The following is a 16,241-nucleotide window of genomic DNA, read 5'->3' as shown; positions in this document are numbered from 1 at the left end:
GACACCCTAGAAAAAAACGTTTAAAATGACAATTTCTGGACTATGAAGACTACAGTCCATGGCTCATGACGGGCATGGATCTGCCGCTGCTCTCAGAATCACATTGGAACTTTTGAACTGTACACTTTTTGCATATGTTGACAGATGCGTTGGAAACTTGGGATCTATTCTCTTCGCCCCCCCCCCCCCCCCCCCGGTGTTTTTTATACACCCGGTTACAATTTATATGCTGTTAAATAAGGCGTTACTATGTTAGAAAATAGCACATGCGCTTGTGGGCGTAAAAAATATAAGCCCACTAAGCTTGGGAGGAACAGAATAGATCTTAAACTTGATAGAACAAAGTATCTTCTATTGAGAGAGAAAATTATAGCTGCAGAACATTTCTTAATGAAAATTTTTTAAAATTTTTAATTGAATAAAGCATTAACAAGAAAGAAGTCAAATAATCAAGAAAACGTCATCAATGTATGTAAAAAGAGTGAGATCAAAACTAATAACGGACTGTCCAGTTTCCTCCGAAAAATATGTGTCAATCTAAATGAAGGGACTGATCAGCAATTAAAAATTTCTCCAGAAATTGGAACAAGCCACCAATTGAAATCCGGAAAGAGAGAACAAATACAAATTTAAGGTGAAATTAAATAGCGAAATGATCAAATTGCATGTTCCAATAGACAGACAAGTAAAAGATCTAAGATTTTAATTCTACTAGTACTTTAACGACCCAACTATTCATATGTTTATAATGTGATTCTTAATTTGTAATTGTTTAAACAAACTTTTTCGTTAAGGCTACAAAAATTTGAATTTGTACCTTTTAAATTCACAAAAAATAAAGCAATGTCGGTGTTAAAGCAAAAAACAAAGCAAAAAATAAAGCAAAAAATAAAGCAATAAAGCGAGAAGAGGAGATAATTTATGGGTCCCAACGGGGGTGAGGGTTACTGGTTATAAAACCATTTTGTCAAACTCCATAAAGTAACTGCTAAATAAAAGACCAACGCTGGTAACCAGATTGTTGGTTTTTGACTGGTTTTTGGCTTTTGTTGGTTGGCTTGTGAAAGTCGACCCGTACAAAATTGGCAAGAAATTATCGAAATCGCAAAAATTCGGGCATTTTTCAATTAATATTCTAACCTTTACTCCCCCTCTTTAAATTGATTGCAAGAATGGTCCGTAAAACCAGTTATAATAAATTATATTTGTTATTTGTTATTATTCAAAAGAATTAATTCATGCAAAACATCATTCAACAATTTTTAATTTTTTTTTTCATTTTCTGCCAATCGCAGCCATTGTGGTAATTTAATCCATTTCTGTAGGCATTGACAACCAATCGAACTCATTCCAAAGATGGTTTAGAGAATCTGTCTAATTTTGAATTTTTTTGTTCTAGTGTTTTGATGAGGACTCAGATACCCGTAAAAATTTTCAGAAATTTCTGGTCTGGTTATGTCACAATGAAACTTGACTAGTGATATTTTTGCTATTAATAGCTCAGCTGGTAGGACCATTGTCTGTATTATCAGATGTCTCGCTTTGTCATAATTTTGCGTAAAAAGCACACCTTTATACCCCAGCCACTTCGTAAAAACTTTGCTGTAAACGATAAGTGTGAAAGCACAAATGAATGTAAAACAAGAAAGTTGTCTTAAAACAAAAATTCAGGTTAATTTGATTTCGAATTAGTTATTTTGATCTTATAGCATGAGCATCAATTTTCAGGTTTCATTCAGTTTATCATCGAAATTAAGGTTCCTGTCAATTTGAACACCAAGTTATCCGCAACATTTTTGTGCTGTGATAACTTTGAATTTAAAAAAAATCGTATCGAAACCCGAATTACTGCGCAAAAAAGGATTAACTCTGTTTTGATTATTTTCATACATAGTTTGTTCATCTGTACATACTCCTATGTTTTCTGATGATCAATTTCTTTGATTTTTCTTTGTAAGCTACTTTCATTTCCAAAACAAACAATACTCGTGTCATTTGCAGTTTAAATTATTTTCTCCATTTAGTTTAGAATAGATGAAAAATTATTCACGTATAAAAGAAAAATGGATGGTTCTAAAACAGTTCCATGTGGCACACCGTGCTTCAGAACCTCACAATCAGAAAACATGCATTACTTTTACTTTTTGTTTGCGGTTGGCAAGAAATGAGAACAGCAATTCGTTCGCTTCATGGAAAAAACCCTACATTTCAATCTTTAAGAAGAATGCTTTACGAAATGGAATTAAAGGTCTATGCAAGATCTAGAAAATTAGAAACAATTCCTTTTTTCATCTGAATTCAACGAAATTGTTTCAAATGGCAGCAAAAGAGCGTCCGTTGGTGACTTTTTTTCTGAAATCCAAATTGATCTCTATTTAAAATTTTTTGCGTTTCAATGATATCTGTTATCTGAGTCAAAAGGAAGCGTTCAACCTTATTTGCAAATCTCGGAGTTGCAGAAATTGTTTGATAGTTTGTACTACCCAATTTATCACTTCTTTTGAAAATTGGTATTACATAGGCTAGTTTCATTTTAGTTGCAACAATTTTCTCCTTAATGACCCTTTCAAGGCGAACTGTAGATGTACACCTATAGCTACTATGCATGATTTCACTAGCCGAACTGGTATTTCACCAGGTCCGGCTGCTTTTTCGTCGTCCAGCGAGTCAATGAGTGAATACAGTTCTTTTCTAATGAAAGCTCTGAATGTGAATTCAGGTATGTGAAGTTTATCGAGATTTTCACAAGAAATATCTAAAGTTTTGAAAACCCCTACTAGATTAGCTATTGATTTATGTAGACAATTGACGATAATTTTGGATCCCATGATATTTTACCACTATCTAATTTAATTTCATCAACCTTGACAATTTTTTCCCTCGGACTGATCTTCTCTTTAATCAATTTCCCTTGTTCTTTAATGGTTGGTAGTTTTTTGAAAAAATTGATGCAGGAACTGTTGTGCGCCTCTCTTAATCTCCTATTAACTAAGTTTCTTGCACGTCTAAATTCTTTGTACGTCTCTCTGTGAAGATTTTTTTCCCATTCGTTAAGCAAAAATTTTTTTGGGCATACACCTCATGTCTTGTGTTAGCCAGGGCTTAGAATTCTTAAAGTTTATATCACTTATTTTGAAAGTCTGAATCGGCGCGCGTTTTTCAAGAATTTTCTCGAAAGTATCGATGAATGAATCAAACATATCTTTGCCATTCTGATTTATAGTTTTGCAAGTGTATGATAGCGCTGAATGAGTGGACACTGGTACCTTAGAGCTCTTTAATGATGGGATCCCAGGTTCGATCCAGGTAGGCTCCCATATTTCGTTCCCAAATATTAGACTTGGGATACCATAAATCAATTAAGATCTTTTAAGACAATGGCTATATTGTAACTTCACTTTAACCCCTTTTCAGCCCCCCCCCCCTCCCCTTGAACTCGAGAAAAACCAAGAAAATAAAAAGTCAAGAAATCTGGAAAATTGTTTAAGATAATGGAACAATTGGAGATAATACGAGGATGGAAGTACTGCTTTCTCGATTATTTAGATTATTAATTTTCTTGTGTTTTTTATTTTCTTCGTTCGATGTCCAAAATTTGTTTACATTTAATTATTACGACCTTTTATCTTTTTTTCTATTAGGTTCAGGTCACTATGATGTAGGACAATTTTTGTGCTGAAGGCTATTTTGGAAGATCTTGCAAGACTATTGTTAGCTTGTACGATCTTGCAAGAAAATCTTGAAAGATCTTGCAAGATAACCATTGCAATTTCAACTGGGGTTTGCACTTACTTAACTCTGATTTGATCTTTGAGTTTAGAAATGTAGAACCTTTATTACGATTAAAGGAAAACCAAAAGTTAATCTGCTGCGCATGAAATCATTGAACTTGAACTGGCCAAAGTTCATTTCTTTTGAGTTGTTCAGTTATTAGTTATAAGAGCGGCGCCTTAAAAACATAGCGGACATCGTTTTGAGCGTTGAGCTTTTCGCATATTCGAATATTAAGTTTGTACTCAATATAGCAATTAGGCATATCATTACACGGACGCTTAATCCCCGTTTTAAACAGCAGAGAGGAGCATAAATATCCCCCTTTGTTCATTCCCAATAAAATCGGTCGTTGCACTTTTGCCTCTAGGGTAATATTAGGATTTATATGACTGCTGGTGACAAAGGCAATAGTAAATACAATATACACTTTACGATACTACAAATAAAATATTCACCAAAGCTACTTATATTTTACAATACCTTATTTCTTTCATTCCTTGTAATCCACACCGACCGCTTTTTCCTTACATTTTAGAAGCAAATTTAGCCGATCCTTTCTTGGGGGAGGGGGTGGGGGTGGGGGGGGGGGGGGGGGTATTGGTATAATTTGAACTCCAAAATGTTTGAACAAATAGTTGAGCACGCCAAATCAAAATGGTTCTTTTTCCTGACCCTTTTATGTGCTTTATTGCTCTAAACTTTGAGTTAATTTCTCTCAAATAGCCCTTAGGCTGTGAGTGACGCCAATTCCATTTGTTGTACAATAAAAGATATCCGATATTCTCTACTGGTGTGGGGAGTTATTGCCCCAATTAGCAGACTTATCACGCAGTCGAAACCAACATGAATTTAGTCAGCTGACGACTGTAATAGGAGCAACCATACTTACTTTTTGATCAATTATTTTCATCTTTTGTAATTAACATGTTCAGCTTAAAACGCTTAAAATGTTTTCTTAAAATATTTGTGAGGACAAACAAGAATTTTTCGACGGAAAAAGATCATCGAGCGAAAAAATTTTCAGAACCATATGAAATTTATACGAGCGAAAAAAAAGACGATTTAAAGTAACAATTCATCTAAAATATATTTGCTCTTATAAAACTTGTGCAAAATTAAGAAAGGAAACGACTAAATCGCTGTCGAGTAAATCTACCCAAAGAAAAACAAACCCAGTGAAACTCATAAAACTCGATACCATTTCGCAATTCTACCAAAATTGCGATTTTTTGGTAAACTTGGGTTTCAGTCCCTTTTTAAATTTATTAACTTAAATTTTCACAGATAAACATGACACATCCTCACAAGATCTTGCTAAAAATACCAAATAAGATCTTGCTAAAATTGCATAAAAGATCTCGCAAGTTCGAATGTGTTCAATTGTTTCTTAAGAAAAATCTAAACAAGATTTGATCAAGGTATTCCAAGTTGCTCCCTCTAAAATGCTTCCAAACATAGCAGAAGCCAATACTTATTTATTTTGATCTCTTATTTATCAAGTTCAGCTCCAAACGCATTCTTTCCCCGCAAAACTATTTTAAAGTCAAACTTTAGAAATTTTTTTTACCATAGAGCAAGAAAAGATGACTTAAATTTGTGAATGATCTGAAACAATTAAAACTTTTCCCAGTAAAAATACCAAAAATAATTTGAATTAAACCCAATTGGAACCCATTTTTTGTACCTAACAATGCTCTTTTGGGGCTATGCCAAGTGAGTTTTCGGCTGATTGGATGTTCTGGTTGGAGCCAGTGTTTATAGTATAGAAAGAGAGGGAAGAGAGAGGGAGCGTTTAGGACATTTGGGATAAAAGGTAATAGAAAAAATAGGATTGAGAAACGGAATAAATAACCTATTTTGTGCCTGCTCCTCTTTCTCTCTCTATTCAAGTGAAGTACAAGCGCACTATTACAGTAATCGCTCTCTTACTTGCCTTCTCTTTATTTGTTTCCTTCTTTGTTTGTTTGTTTATTTGTTTGTGTCCGCTTTCCTGCTCCACAGATGACAGAAAACAACAAAAACATCATCAAACGTCAATTTCACAATTATTCCCAAAAATCATTATTCCCGAATCCATTTATGAGTAATTTGGAATAACACCAATAAATTATTACTTTTGACCGAGAAAAAAGAATAAAAAATCTATTTTTTGACAAGCAATTTTGTTGCAAATAAAGATATTTTGTCAGAAGTAAGATTATGTTTGTCATTTTGTATTCTTAACAAAGATTTGTTTATAATTAAAATTTGTCATAAACTTCACCTTTAAGTATGACCTCTTGTCTTATATCCTATGTGTCACAGTTTTCTTCAAATAAGCCAAATTGAAAACCCAATAATTGAAATGTTTGAACATACACGAAGACTTTTTTGCAGATGCGATCGAAATTGATAGAAAGTGAAATGTTATTTCTGTAAAAAAAATCAACAATTTATTGTAGAGTTCAATTGCAAAAAACCGAAAATTATCTGATGTTGAACAAGAATTATGACCAGAAGAATTAAAGGTGTTTTACAAAGACCTCCTTCAAACAAAGTTCACGAAAAAAAAATTGTTCACAAAAAATAGAGTTAAATAAATAAAAAATGGATAATCCTGGCTCCATAAAGTTCCCCGCTTTGTTCTAAATTTAGTTATTTATTAATGTTCGTTTTCCCTGAAAACAATTCACTTAGTCTATCATATTCAGTTTCGTTTGTTTACATATTTATTTATGCCATTTATTTTTAAAATCACTGTTTCATTATGACAATTTCTGGTCTGAAGAAAAGGTAATTTGGCCGCTCTTGTGTTAGTCATTTGTGCCCTTTAAAAATTCTTCTTTCCTGAAAAAAAACAGTCCTTAAAAAATTCAAAAAAGTGACCAACTTATTGAAGACATTCCTACAAGTGACACCGCAGCTGGTTAGGTACTGTTTATTTGGTTATGAGCAATATCCTTTGTTTACATTTTTGTTTACATTAAATGTGCCACCTGTTCTTATGTGAGTAACCATTTAACTTATTGACTCTTCGATGACAGAATTAAATCTTTGAAGTTTTATTCGACAGCAAAATCTTAGACAAAAATGCAGATAAACCTTGAAAACTGAAATGGTTCAGTTTCGTACCAGTTTTTGTTTTATAGTAAATGTCTCGATTATCACAGAGCTTCATTTTATTCTGAGTTTTAGAGTTAAGTTTTAGTTTTTCAGACTCAAAAAACAGGTTGTGTCACAACCCCAGTCGAAAGCCATTTATCTTATAAGTATTCAAGTTATGTGAACGATTTTCAGCATGATCAGCATGTGGCGAATGAACAATATACCTGAAGTTTGTAACCTCGGTGCAAATTAAAGAATACGACCATTTTTCAAAAATTAAATCTATTTTTTCTTCCAAATTCCTAATCTATCAGTGTATGGAACTGAAATGCAGTGAAATGAAAGCAAGAAAAATAAATAATGCTATCAATTTGTAGATTTTTCAAAAACTGTGATTGAAAAGTTCAATTTCATAATTCCAAGAACAGGGATTAATTTTTTTTCAAATTCTCAAATTATTTTCAAACAAATTTCTCAAACAAAATTTTCAGACCGAGCTTATGTAGTTATTTTTTTCAACAGAGTTCAAGATAGTAAAGATTTTTTTTCATTTTTACACGCCATATCTTGAAAACACATTTCATAAGATGAAAGATAAAGACAAGGAGGCTCATTAATGTGCGTTTGCACATAACGTTCCGACCCACGCTCATCAACATTTTTGACTTAACTACCTTTTGAATTACGTTTTTGACAAAGAGATACTCAAAAATAGATATTTGAGTTTAAAAAAATCGTTATTCTGAGTTTTAGAGTTAAGTTTTAGTTCTTCAGACTCAAAAAACATAGGTTGTGTCACAACCCCAGTCGAAAGCCATTTATCTTATAAGTATTCAAGTTATGTGAACGATTTTCAGCATGATAAGCATGTGGCGAATGAACAATATACCTGAAGTTTGTAACCTCGGTGCAAATTAAAAAAGGCGACCATTTTTCAAAAATTAAATCTATATTTTCTTCCAAATTCCTAATCTATCAGTGTATGGAACTGAAATGCAGTGAAATGAAAGCAAGAAAAATAAATATTGCTATCAATTTGTAGATTTTTCAAAAACTGTGATTGAAAAGTTCAATTTCATAATTCCAAGAACAGGGATTATTTTTTTTTCAAATTCTCAAATTATTTTCAACCAAATTTCTCAAACAAAATTTTCAGACCGAGCTTATGTAGCTATTTTTTTCAACAGAGTTCAAGATAGTAAAGATTTTTTTCATTTTTACACGCCATATCTTGAAAACACATTTCGTAAGACGAAAGATAATGACAAGGAGGCTCATTAATGTGCGTTTGCACATAACGTTCCGACCCACGCTCATCAACATTTTTGACTTAACTACCTTTTGAATTACGTTTTTGACAAAGAGATACTCAAAAATAGATATTTGAGTTTAAAAAAATCGTTACACAACCAAACTAATAATTGAATTAAATAATTTCAGGCCTCATTACAACGAGATCAGCCATTAAAAAGATTAAAAGGAGAAAACAACAACAACAAAAAAAAAACGAAAACAAAAATTTCAGTGCAAAAACTCATATCTAAATTTAAATGCACCTATTAAAATGTCAAAATACAATCAGCCAAAACCTTAACTACACAAAATTACTTTTTCCTAACTAAACAGCAGATGGGATTGTTCTTTAAAGAGACTTAGAGCAGACGAAAAGCAGACGAAAAAGCAGACGAAAAGATGAAATAAGGGGAAATTCAAAAATCAATCAAAATTTTAAGAACCAATTAATTTGAAAGGCCTGAAAAATCATTAACTTTTAACGAAATAATTCATGATGGGTTTAATAAAAAGTCATTATGGAACCAAAAGAACTTATTTGTGGCTAGACTAAGCTATAGGAACGGACTAAAGTGCAGAAAAACTCAAAAATTTTGAAAAATACCAACAACAAATTACAAACATTGCTAGTGAAGTCATCAAAATCATCAGCTATTATCTGATTATTAGGTATTTTTATTTCAATTTCTGTATATAATAATTCAGCTAAAATTATCTTGAATAAATAAATGAATTCAATGGGGACAAATATGGAAATCGTTGGGATCTGTTATTAAACGATTTTGCTAAAGGAAGATAAAAAGAAACAAATACACCACTCATACAATTTTTCTGAAAACGCAAACTGTCCTACAAACAACACATCAGTTACGTCATAATATCAGTAAACATGCTAATGTCTAAAGTAAAAGGAACTGTATGGAAACTCTCAATGAAGAGAATAAGTTACAAGTGGGCGAAACGAACTACAAAAACTGAAAAAATTGAAAAATACTTAAAAGTCTTGAAAATGTATAATATCATATATATCATGTATATTTTAAGACTATTTGCTATAAAATTTTTCAAGTAAAAGCATTCAATCAATCCTCTTTCACAAATTTATGAGACCGTCAATTATTTTGCGGCTACCTAAAGAAAAAAAGAAACAGGCAAAAACAGCAAATACAAAAAAACAATTGAGCGAGAAAGGTGTCGAAGCCATTAAAAAATTCTTATTGTCGAAGCCATTAAGAGTTTTTTATTAAAAAATTCTACTTTTAGTTTTTTTTGGCAATTGGACTCTTCTTACATTTTGAATCCAATAAATCAACAAACATGAACAAATACACCAAAACAACGAAAATTTTGAGAAAACCATAGTATCAAAGCCATTAAATTCAATAGCTGTCAATGGAAGCTAATAACTTCCTTAAACTTTGGCTCGATGAGACTGCAAGGTTAGTTTTTTTTCATAGGTCGTCAATAGGAAATTACAATAGATCATTGACAATGAAAACAACAACAAAAACAGGCAAAATCCAAAAATTATGTGTAAAAGTGCGAGAAGAAATGGTCGAAGCCATTTAAAACATATGCCTTTCTCTAAATACTGTATATGTGATCTAGTGCACCTCTTGTCTAAATCAAGGCAAAAATCAACTTTAAGATCATGTGTTAAGATTCCAAAAGGAACAAATAATTATGAGAAAAATGTGCAAAAATTTTTTTTAAAAATTGAAAACTCGTGCTTCGAGTCATAACCCAAATAGTTAGAAGATAAAACCGCTAACTAGATTAACTTTGGCTGATGTAAAAAGGACGGGCGTGCGGTCATAAGTGAGACTGTTTTAAATTTCACGGAAATACGTTTAAGATTGGTTAATATTAGAAAATGTTCTCGAAAAATCATTTTTCAATAAATACGCTCAGTTATTTTCGAAAAATCATTTGTCAATAAAGACGCTCAGTTACGCCTCAATTGTTGTATGAGGATATTTTTCATATTTAGGTAATCAGTAAGAAATCACGATAGGTCTTATGACTCTGAAAACAACAACAAATACAGGCAAAATCCAAAAATTTCTGTAGAAAAATGCGAGAAGAATGTGTCGAAGCCATTTATACCATTCCTGAAAACCTTATCCATGATCCATTGAACATCTTCTCTAAGCCAATGGGAGATATCAATATCACGACAATTGGATATGATTTCAATAGGAACCAATAATACGGAAATTTCCAATTTTAAAAAAAAAATTTGAATTCTTGTGGCATTAAAGCCGTATAACAAATAGTTAGAAGTTAAAACCGCTAACCAAATTAACTTTGGTTGCCATAGAAAGGAAGGGAGCCCTGTCATTACTGAGACTGACGAAAATTCACGAAAATAGGTTTACGATCGGTTAATGTTAAAAAATTTCTCGAAAAACAACTTTTAAAGTCCTAGCAGCCGTTAGGCGTTCACTCAAAGCTCTAGATAGGATAAGTTCTCTTAATGCTTGTCAGTAAGCCTATTGCACATTAAGTCATTGAGTCTATGTCACAGGACTCTAAAAATTTAATATAATAAAAACTCAAAAAGAAAATCAAAATTTCATTTAAAATTACAAAAACTCGGAGTCGAAGACAAAAAAAACACGGGTGATTCCTTGAAAAAGATTTTTTTTGTTCATTGGACTTCATTCTGTAAATCAGGTTTGTCATTGACGGAAACTCGATATGAAAAGTCACTAGTTTCTAGGGGACTTAAGAAAACAAAAATAAATATGAAAAGTTTTCTAAAAATAGAGCTCTCAATAGAATTCGAAATTTTTTTATAGTAAACTTCCCTATGAGGCCAGAACTAGTCTTTTTATCGCCTTTCTTCTATTAGGAACTCAAAATTGATTCATTTTCTGCCGTGAAATGTTATTTTGAATTAATATTTTTTGTAAAAAAGATCTTGTTTTGAAGAAAAATTACACTAAAAGTGAACAAAAGCAAGCGAAATATCTCGTGTTCAAACAAAACTTCAATCTACTATAACTCCTCGAAAAACACGGAATTCAAAAAATATTTTTTGTTTCGAATTCTACGCTGGACGAGCTTTTTAATGATACCACTCATATTTCTCTACGATGAATATATCGATCGGCCGAAATTGTCTGAACAAAAAAAAACCCATTTGAGTATATAGTTCCTCCCCCCTCAAGTGGAGTCGGAACAATGATGTATTAATGCACCAATGAGAATTGAGCTCGACTGGGACAATAATGCAATGATCTTGCAAGTAATCGTTGTCTTGTAAGATAAATATCCGTTTTGCAAGATATTGCAACACAATCAATTTATGATAGAATTCACTCGGTTCTACAAAAATTTTGTAATATCACCCAAAAGCTTTAATTTTTTATGAAAAATTTCATCTATTTTTCAACTTTACACGACTTAAACAATAATATATTTCTGAAGTTTGTATCACACTAAAATTATATTTCTGAAGATTGTATCACACTAAAATTGGCGTCTGCTAATTTAAGACAAGTTTCTTTCAGCCACATTCAAAATCCTCTAATCCACTATTTCGAACACGGCAAAAAAATTTTCTTTTTGAAGGTGCAATTAAACAAATCTTCAGAACTTTGAATTCTGGAATAACACCTCTATGAAGTTATCAACATTTACTTTGACAGGAAAGAAAAGAAAGATCCTTTGTCTAAAAAAGCTTACTTAATGTGTAACTGAACTTCCGATTATTGAGCAAAAATTGATTTTTCCCATTGAGTGACAGCGGCTCTGAAAGTTCTTAAAACTCATTTCAAGATGCACATGAAAATACATTCAGGAGAAAAATGGAACATATTTGATTGTCTTCATGTTGCAGTCGAAAAAAGTTATGTTCAATTTTTGCTTTTAAACGGCACGAATTTGTCGCAGAAATTGTCCTTTTCTTTATTGTAGATTTATTTTAACTTAAACCCAATTGAAACGTTTTTTATGAAAAAACGGATAGGAAGGGAAAAGGTTGCTGATAATTGTTTACTTTCAGCTGTCTATTTTTGCGTTATAGTAAGTTAGCTTATGAAACAACCTAGCACATATTTCGAAAGAATAATATGCAGACCGAACCTTTGTTTTTCCATCATTTGGCGAAAGCTATAGTTACTGTTTTGTTTTGACAGCTCCCGATTGAAAACACCTTATATACCGATTACGAATTAACAATTTGTTTCAATTTAATCTCCAATATGAGTTCTAATTGTAATGTAATCGCTAATTTTTTACAGTTTCGGAACTTTTTTGTGCAAACTGCCAGTGAATTTTGGCTTCAGAAATTTAATTGAGGAAGAATTTTCATTAGGAGAATTTTGCAGACTCGGTGATCTAGTTTCGAGGTTTTATTTAATTTTTTACATTTGAAAAAAAAAATGAGACTGTTCAAATTTGTGAAATTTAGAAGTAAATGATAATGTGGATATAATTTGTCGAAGAGAAAACAAAACAGTAGAATAAGTATATTGGGCATGAAATTGCTGTTTAACTTCTTTTTCCTGTGGCTACCTCTAATTGACCGCAGAGTTCTCAGTAATGAGAAATATCAACAATCACTAGCATAACATTTTTATTGTTGACTGAGAAAAATTCGACTGAACCAAAATGTATATTTTGATTTTTTTAACTAATCTTCTGATGACAATATTAGTGTAATTTTAACGTTTTAATGAATTTCTTTAACATTCTTCTGTTCAGATTTTTAAATTTACCATTTAGTTAAAAATACAACAATAATAGGTTTGTTGATCTGTTTGGCAACAGTTAAGTTACCTTGATCGCTTTTTGAGAAAAATAGAGGGAAAAGATTTTTTGTTATTGTTGTCTTTTGTCGCCTCTCGTTTTTTTAAATAGAGCAAATTGTTTTTATTAGAGCATTTTAGAATAATATAGCTACAAAATTAGGCATATTATTCTGTCAGACGACAGGCAAGAAGAATACATATGCCGATAGGGTGATACTCGGCACCCAATCAGCACATGCATTCTTCCTCGGTTTTCGGAGCCTACCCGACTAATCATGTTGTTCTATTTTTAGATGACACAGTAAGCTTATTCATTTTCCTTTTTCAATTTTTAGCAAAACATATAGCGTCATAATTCCCCCCACTTTTTTCAGCTGCCGTATTGTTCCTTTTTGAGTGCGCGTTTGTGTTTGTTGTGTGTGTGTGTGTATGAGTGTATGCGTGCGTGAGTATGTGTGTTTGCTTGTGTTGTGTATGAGTGTGTGCGTGCGTGAGTATGTGTGTCTGTTAAAATAACTTCCTGTTTGTTAGAGCAAGCACATTAATTTGTCATCGCTCTTATTATCAACACGCTTTATCCTCACATACAAAAAACAGTATTTTTGCCTAAACGATTTTACTCTTTCTAAACAGTTAAATCTATTCCTAACTTATTCAACCTACGTATTCGAAAAAGGCTGCGTGTTTTCTAAAAAAATTATCAAAAAAGTTATCAAAAAAGTAGTTACAAAAAATGTGTACCCCCCCCCTCCATCAACCCTACCCACCCACCCACCCACACACACACACACACACACACAAACAAACACACACACCCACACACACAAACACACACACACAAGCGCGCACACATTCACGCGTTTATACGCAACAACTGACTGATACATGCACACTGTCAGCTTTTCTTATATTTGCAGAAAAAATTACATTTTGTAAAATAATTTTTACAAAATGTAAAAAATTTGTTTTTACAAATTGTAAAATTTTTTACAAATTGTAAAAATTGCTTTTCTTCAATAGTATTTCAAATTCTAAAAACAATCAGTTTATCTAACAAAATGTAAAATTTTTACAAATTGTAAAAAATTTTTACAAATTGTAAAAAATTTTTTACAAATTGTAAAATTTTTTTTTTACAAATTGTAAAAAATTATACTTCTCAAAAATTATTTTAAATTCTGAAAACAAACAGTACATTTTACAAGTTTTTTTTTTACAAATTGTAAAACTTTCATCGTTCCAAGTAATCTTTCAAAAACTAAAAAATGCACAATTTTTACAATTTGTAAAAGAAATTTTACAAAATGTAAAAAACTCTTACTCTTTTTATCGTGATACATGTCTGTCGGATCAACTCATTTTTACAAAATGTAAAAATTTTTTACAAATTGTAAAAAACTTGATTCACTATGAAAACAACCTTTTTGTTGATTCGTTTTGTGTTTTCGAATTTTAATTTGAGTTAGTGAAGAAAACTGATTGGTTAATTTTTTCTCTACTTTTCATTCATTCTTTGCTCGTTTTTCGTTTTTGATAAATTTTCTGATAGGACTCAATGCTTTAATTCTTTGTTTTTGTGGATCATTTTTCTGATTGGTTGGTGTATCGACTAGCAAGTTGAGGTTAGCTTTGCCTCGCTCCAAGTAATTCATTTTGCTCACACTGTTGCTAACCGTCTTTTGGTTGCTCCTTCTCAACTAAATTTTTTGCTTTTGTCCTAGCGTTGTTGTTTATTCGAATAAGCTTTACTTAATTTTGTCTTGCTGCTCTAATTTTTTAGTTTTTACAAATTGTAAAAAAAATCAGCTTCTACATTTTACAAATTGTAAAAATTGCTTTTCTTCAATAGTATTTCAAATTCTAAAAACAATCAGTTTATCTAACAAAATGTAAAATTTTTACAAATTGTAAAAGAATTTTACAAATTGTAAAAAATTTTTTACAAATTGTAAAATTTTTTTTTTTACAAATTGTAAAAAATTATACTTCTCAAAAATTATTTTAAATTCTGAAAACAAACAGTACATTTTACAAGTTTTTTTTTTACAAATTGTAAAACTTTCATCGTTCCAAGTAATCTTTCAAAAACTAAAAAATGCACAATTTTTACAATTTGTAAAAGAAATTTTACAAAATGTAAAAAACTCTTACTCTTTTTATCGTGATACATGTCTGTCGGATCAACTCATTTTTACAAAATGTAAAAATTTTTTACAAATTGTAAAAAACTTGATTCACTATGAAAACAACCTTTTTGTTGATTCGTTTTGTGTTTTCGAATTTTAATTTGAGTTAGTGAAGAAAACTGATTGGTTAATTTTTTCTCTACTTTTCATTCATTCTTTGCTCGTTTTTCGTTTTTGATAAATTTTCTGATAGGACTCAATGCTTTAATTCTTTGTTTTTGTGGATCATTTTTCTGATTGGTTGGTGTATCGACTAGCAAGTTGAGGTTAGCTTTGCCTCGCTCCAAATAATTCGTTTTGCTCACACTGTTGCTAACCGTCTTTTGGTTGCTCCTTCTCAACTAAATTTTTTGCTTTTGTCCTAGCGTTGTTGTTTATTCGAATAAGCTTTACTTAATTTTGTCTTGCTGCTCTAATTTTTTAGTTTTTACAAATTGTAAAAAAAATCAGCTTCTACATTTTACAAATTGTAAAAATTTCAGCTTCTACATTTTACAAATTGTAAAAAATTCAGCTTCTACATTTTACAAATTGTAAAAAATTCAGCTTCTGCTTTTTACAAATTGTAGAATTTCAACTACGTTCCTCTTACAAATTGTCAAATTTTTAGGCATTTCATTTAACAAATTGTAAAAACTCAACTTCTACTTTTTACAAATTGTAAAAAACTCAACCTCCACTTTTTTACAAATTGTAAAAAACTCAGCCTCCACTTTTTACAAATTGTAAAAAAACTCAGCTTATACTTTTTACAAATTGTAAAAAAATTCAGCTTCTACTTTTTTTACAAATTGTAAAATTTCAACTACGTTTCTCTTACAAATTGTCAAATTTTTAGGCATCTCATTTTACAATTTGTAAAAACTCAACTTCTACTTTTTTACAATTTGTAAAAAAAAACTCAGCTTCTATTTTGTTTACAAATTGTAAAAAACTCAGCTTCTACTTTTTACAAATTGTAAAATTTCAACTATGTTCCTCGTTCGGAATGATTGTAAATTCTCTATATTACTCCTGTTTACAGATTTTAAAAAAGAGGATTATTTCTAACAAGCGAGGGATGTCTTGATGAAATTTTACAATTTGTAAAATTCGGTCTTTCGCTGTTTTTGTTTTCAATCAGCAAAAAAAATAAAGTGATTTCTCA

General features: G+C 31.1%; 2 protein-coding genes across 4 annotated transcripts in view; one reads left to right on the top strand and one right to left on the bottom strand.

Annotated features, from left to right (window-relative positions):
* The window catches only part of LOC142343316 (syntaxin-1A-like), a 383,172-nt gene that overhangs the window by 166,193 nt on the left and 200,738 nt on the right, over window positions 1-16,241 (bottom strand). The window lies entirely within an intron of this gene.
* LOC142343268 (uncharacterized) overlaps window positions 5,676-16,241 on the top strand; it is an 84,988-nt gene continuing 74,422 nt past the window's right edge. The window contains exon 1 of one of the 3 annotated variants that reach the window (XM_075395119.1): window positions 5,676-6,546. The gene's annotated coding sequence lies outside the window, so the exon portion shown is untranslated. The other 2 variants (XM_075395136.1, XM_075395064.1) reach the window with 2 other exon arrangements.

Source organism: Convolutriloba macropyga, chromosome 1 (genome assembly GCF_964194025.1).
Source record: "Convolutriloba macropyga chromosome 1, txConMacr16.3, whole genome shotgun sequence".
NCBI classification, from domain to species: domain Eukaryota; kingdom Metazoa; phylum Xenacoelomorpha; order Acoela; family Convolutidae; genus Convolutriloba; species Convolutriloba macropyga.
This window is presented reverse-complemented; position numbering and strand designations above follow the sequence as displayed.